The sequence below is a fragment of the Chiloscyllium punctatum genome, chromosome 5 (assembly GCF_047496795.1).
Source record: "Chiloscyllium punctatum isolate Juve2018m chromosome 5, sChiPun1.3, whole genome shotgun sequence".
NCBI lineage: Eukaryota > Metazoa > Chordata > Chondrichthyes > Orectolobiformes > Hemiscylliidae > Chiloscyllium > Chiloscyllium punctatum.
This window is the reverse complement of record NC_092743.1, coordinates 28,496,396-28,502,258: the sequence shown is the minus strand read 5'-3', so window position 1 is coordinate 28,502,258 and position 5,863 is coordinate 28,496,396. Positions and strand designations below refer to the sequence as shown.

Below are 5,863 nucleotides of genomic sequence, written 5' to 3'. Positions count from 1 at the left end.
ACCGATTAATGCACTGAAATACAGCAAAATATGGACGGCTTGTAATATTTCTCCATCATTTCCCTTCAAAGATGCTATAAATTTCAATCACATTCTCTTCAAGGTCTATTTTGAAGGTGAGGTGTTTTACCTGAGCTAATTGAAGCATGTCAGACTGGATTTTACACTCTTCCTCCCCCTGGGTTAAAACGAGTGTGACCTTATAAAATTCAGAATGTAACTACTGGGGTGTAGTCTCAGCAACAGAGGACTCTGTTGTGTATGGGTTAACACTGAGGCGCTCCATAGGACTAATCACGGTAAGTGGGCATGCCAGCTTGCTACACTGTATTAGCTGCTGCTCATGATGGAAGGTGCTACCACCATGCTCTTTAAGTTTAGGCAATTGTGGGGCCTGTTTGGTCTAATATGGTAAAGGAAAACTGCTTCCTATTCGAGCCAGAAACACAAGAAAGGCTGAGGGGTGACTTTCTGACAGTTTATAAAATCGTGAGGGCCATGAATTGGGTGGATAGCTAATCCTCAGGGTAGAGAAGTCCAAAACTAGGGGTCATAGCTTTAAGGTGAGAGGGGAAAGATTTAAAATGGAGCTAAGGGTAACCTTTTCACGCAGAGGGTGGTGCGCGTGTGGAATGTGTTGCCAGAAGAAGAGGTGGAGGCTGGTACAATTACAACATTTAAAAGGTATCTGGATGGGTACATGAATAGGAAGGGTTTAGAGGGATATGGGCCAAATGCTTACAAATGGGACTAGATTAATTTAGGATATCTGGTCAGTATGGATGAGTTGGAGCAAGGTGTCTGTTTTCATGCTGTACATCTCTATGACCCTATGAATCTATAAAGTTATGTGGGCTTGTGGACAGACATCTTAGGATCTCAGAGGAGTGCGATCTAACATCTGGTCCTCCTCAAAGTCTCTGTAAGAACTACTATATCAACATAACATAACTCGTCAACATCATGCAATAAAACATAGATTGTTCACTAAAACAGACTTTTCTAGCTCGAATAGGAAGTAGCTTTCCTTTACCAGATCAAACCAAACAGGCCTACTGCTGCCTAAGCTTAAAAAGATGGTGATAGCAGTTTTCGTCATGAGCAGCAGCTAATATAATGTTGCAAGCTGGTATGCCCACTCCCAACTGGCATTACTGGCACAACAAACTTGCCTATCATTTGATTGGCTGACAGTTTTTCAAGATAGCACTTCCTCCAATGTACAGATGGAATTTTCTCCATAAATCAATTCTCCTTGCTCCCAGGGTTGAGTTGCTTTCCCATTCTTAGCTATGATGAGGCAGGGTCTTTGGTGCCCCATAAAATGCAGGCCGTGATTTACCGGCACCTCTACATCATATCTTTTTCCCACCAGAGAAACTGTGGGCATTTTGCAGTCTACCATTTTAGTTAGATGTTGCTGCACCTTCAGCTTAAATACTAGCTCACACAAGCACAGATAAGAACAGAATTTTACAGCACAAGAAGAAACCCATCATGGCCCCATTGTCTCCCAGAAGAACTGACCAACCTCGTAAATCTATCCTCAGACCGAAGTTTCTCATTGATGGAACCATTCTTGTAAATCACTTCTGTACTCCCTCCAACGTATTCACATCATTCTAATAATGTGGCACTCACAACTGTACACAACAGTTCAGCTGAGGTCTAACAAGTATCTTGTACAATTTCAACATCACCTCTCTACTCTTGTCACCTGTGCCTCAATTAATAAAGCCAAGTTTTATTAAATTTATTAACAGCTCTTTCCACCTGCCCTTCCACTTTCAATGATATGTACACATCTATAGCCAGTTCCCTTTGCTTCTGGATGCTCTTTAGAATTGTATCCCTATGTTATATTCTCTTACAACAACTTGTCAATATCCTTTCGGAGTTCCACACTGTCTTCATAGTTCTTCCAAGATCAGTGTCATCTGTAAATTTGTTTCAGCATTTCCTACAATACAACACTGCCTGTACTCTATAAATACTTGTCATTTGTTGTGAATCACTTTGAAACATGCAAAAGGTATGAAATGTGCTATATAAATGCAAGGTTTTTTTGGTCTGTGCGAATTGGATTAAAATCAGAAGCAGCATGAAAAAGAGGGAGAGAAAGATTATGAGAAGACAAGAAAAAGATGCAAACAAGATATGTAGGAAAAAATAAAATGTTATATTTTCCTAAATTTCTGAGAAAATTAACAACCTGAAAGAATGAATTTCCATAGTACAATGCTTCAATTTCTGGGCCAGTGAAGAAAAGGTTTTCAAAAATCTTGTATTTATACATCACATTTTCATAACCTTAACAGGTTTCAAAGTATTTTGCTACAAATGAAATATTGTTCTCATGGAGGAAATGCTGAAACCAAATTTCACAGAGCAAGTTCCTACAACAAGCAATGAGCAAATAGAACATAGAACATAGAACGTTAAAACGTACGACAGGCCCTTCAGCCCTCGATGTTGTGCCATCCTGTGAAAATAATCTGATGCCCATCTAACCTACATCATTCCGTTATTATCCATATGTATGTTCAATGCCCATTTTAATGCCCTTAACATCAGCGAGACTATTACTGTGGCAGGCAGGCTGTTCCACACTCCCACTACTCTCTGAGTGAAGAAACTACCACAAATAACTGTCCTAAATCTATCACCCCTCAATTTAAATCTATGTTCCCTTGTGTTAGTCTTCACCATCTGAGGAAAATGTCTATCACTGTGCACCCTATCTAACCCTTTGATTATCTTATATATCTCAATTAAGTCACCTCTCAACCTTCTTCTCTGCAATGAAAACAGCCTCAGTTCCCTCAGCCTTTCCTCATAAGACCTTCCTTCCATACCAGGCAATATCCTCGTAAATCACCTCTGAACACTTTCCAAAGCTTCCACATCCTTCGTACAATGAGGTGACCAGAACAGCACACAATACTCCAGATGCGGCCTTATCAGTGTCTTGTACAGCTGAGGCATGAACTCATGGTTCTGAAACCCAATCCCCTTACTAATAAATGCCAACACACTATGCCTCCTTAACAACCCTATCATCCTGGGGATCAACTTTCAGGGATTTATGCACCAAGACACCTAGATCTTTCTGTTCATCTACACTGCCAAGAATTTTACCATGAGCCCAGTACTTTGCATTCCTGTTATTTCTTCCGAAGTGAACTACCTCACACTTTTCAGCATTAAACTCCATTTGCCACTTCTCAGCCCAGCTCTACATCTTATTTACCTCCCTCTGTAACCTACAACATCCTTCAGCACGATCCACAACTCTGTCTACCTTAGAGTCATCCGCAAATTTACTAACCCATCTTTCATGCCCACATCCAGATCATTCATAAAAATGACAAACAGCAGTGGCCCCAAAACAGTTCCTTGCAGCACACCACTGGTAACTGAGCTCCAGGATGAATACTTCCCATCAACCACCAGTCTCTGTCTTCTTTCAGGTAGCCAACTTCTGATCAAAACACTTTAATTCCGAAACTCCATATTTTGTGCAATAGCCTACTGTATGGAACCTTATCAAATGCCTTACTAAAGTCCATATACAGTACATCAATCACTTTACCTTCATCCACCAGTTTGTCACCTTCTTGAAGAACTCAATAAGGTTAGTGAGGTATGACCTATCCTTCACAAAACCATGTTGACTATCCCTAATCAAATTGTTCCTTTCTAGAAGATTGTAAATTCTATCTCTTCTAACTTTTTCCAACACCTTACCCACGACCGAAGTGAGGTTCATTGGCCTCAACCAGAAGTTGTCCCAACTCCCCTTCTTAAACAAGGGAACAACATTTGCTATCCTTCAGTCTTCTGGCACTACTCCTGTCGACAATGATGACATAAAGATCAAAGCCAAAGGCTCTGCAATCTCCTTCCTGGCTTCCCAGTGGATAAATCCCATCCAGCCCGGGGGTCTTATCTATTTTTAGATCTTCCAAAATTGCTAAAACCTCCTCTTTATCAACCTCAATCTCATCTAATCTTGTAGCCTGTATCTCCTCACTAACATTGCCCCTCTCCGATGTGAATACTGATGAAAAGTATCCATTAAGCACTTTACCTATGTCCTCAGATTCCACACACAACTTTCCACTATTATCTTTGATTGACCCTAATCTTATTCCAGTTAATCTTTTATTTCTGATATACCTATAGCACGCCTTAGGGTTTTCCTTGATTATATCCGCCAAAAACTTCTCATGTCCCCTCCTGGCTCTTCTTCACTCTCTCTTTAGATCTTTTCTGGCTAACATAATTCTCCAGCCCCCTAGCTAAGCCCTCACGCCTCATCCTCCCATAAGCCTTCTTCTTCCTCTTGACAAGAGCTTCAATTTCTTTAGTAAACCATGGCTCCCCACGCTCGACAAATACCTTCCTGTCTGATAGGTATATACTTATCAAGGGCCTGCAGTAGCTGTTCCTTGAATGAGTTCCACATTCCAAGTGTGTCCATCCCTTGCAGTTTCCTTCTCCATCCTATGCATCCTAAATCTTGCCTAATCGCATCATAATTGCTTTTTCCCCTAGTTGCACCTCTTTCCGTGCAATGTATACCTATCTCTGCCCATTGCTATTGTAAATGTGACCAAATTATGGTCACTATCACCAAAGTGCTCATCTACCTCCAAATCTAACACTTGGTTGTGTTCAAATCCAATATGTCATTGCCCTTTGTTGACCTGTCTACATGTTGCGTCAGAAAACCCTCCTGCACGCATTGAACAAAAACAGACCCATCTAAACAACTCGAACTATAGTATTACCAGTCAATACTGGGGAAGTTAAAGTCCCTCATAACAACTACCCTGTTTGTAGTAGATTAGATTACTTACAGTGTGGAAGCAGGCCCTTCTGTCCAACAAGTCCATACCGATGCGCACCCACCCAGACCCATTCCCCTATACCTGCTCCTAACACTATGGGCAATTTAGCATGGCCAATTCACCTAACCTGCACACTTTCGGACTGTGGGAGGAAACCGGAACACCCAGAGGAAACCCACGCAGACACAGGGAGAATGTACAAACTCCACACAGTCAGCTGCCTGAGGTAGGCATTGAACCCAGGTCTCTGGCACTGTGACGCAGCAGTGCTAACCACTGTGCCACCCACTTTTAAAGCCTACTGCATCTGGTATTCCCAGGCGGTCTCCCATCCAAGTACTAACCAGGCCTGAGTCTGCTTAGCTTTCAAGATCAGGTGTTTTCAGACTAATATGGCTGTAGGTTACTCTTGCTCCTATTGAGAATCATCTTTGCTATCCTTTCCTCTACATCCCTGGAACAATTCAGAGGCCTATAGAAAACTCCCAGTAAGATGACTTTTCCTTTCCTGTTTCTAACCTCAGCCCAAACTACCTCAGTGGATGAGTCCTCAAATGTTCTCTCAGCTGTTGTAATACTATCCTTGATTAACAATGCCATACCCCTCGCCTCTTCTACCATCATCTCTGCTTTTGCTATAACATCTAAATCCCATAATCTGCAACCAACCATTCCTGTCCCTCCTCCAGCCATGACTCTGAAATGGCCACAACATCGAAATCCCAGGAACCAACTCATGCTGCAAGGTCACCCACCTTATTCTGGATGCTCCTGGCATTGAAGTACACACATTTCAAACCATCATCCTGGTTGCCGGTGCCTTCTCGTGACCTTGTAAACCTATCCCTGACCTCATTACCTTCAACCTCCTGGAAACTGGAAATACAATTCAGGTTCTTATCCCCCTGCTTCATTAGTTTAAAGGCCCCTGAAGAGCATTAGCAATCTCTCCCCCCTACCCCCGGGATATTAGTATCCCTCTGGTTCAGGTAAAGACTATGCTGTTTTGT

General features: G+C 42.0%; 1 pseudogene; it reads right to left on the bottom strand.

Annotated features, from left to right (window-relative positions):
• Window positions 1–5,148: 5,148 nt before the first annotated feature.
• On the bottom strand, window positions 5,149–5,257 carry LOC140477538 (5S ribosomal RNA; annotated as a pseudogene).
• Window positions 5,258–5,863: the final 606 nt, after the last annotated feature.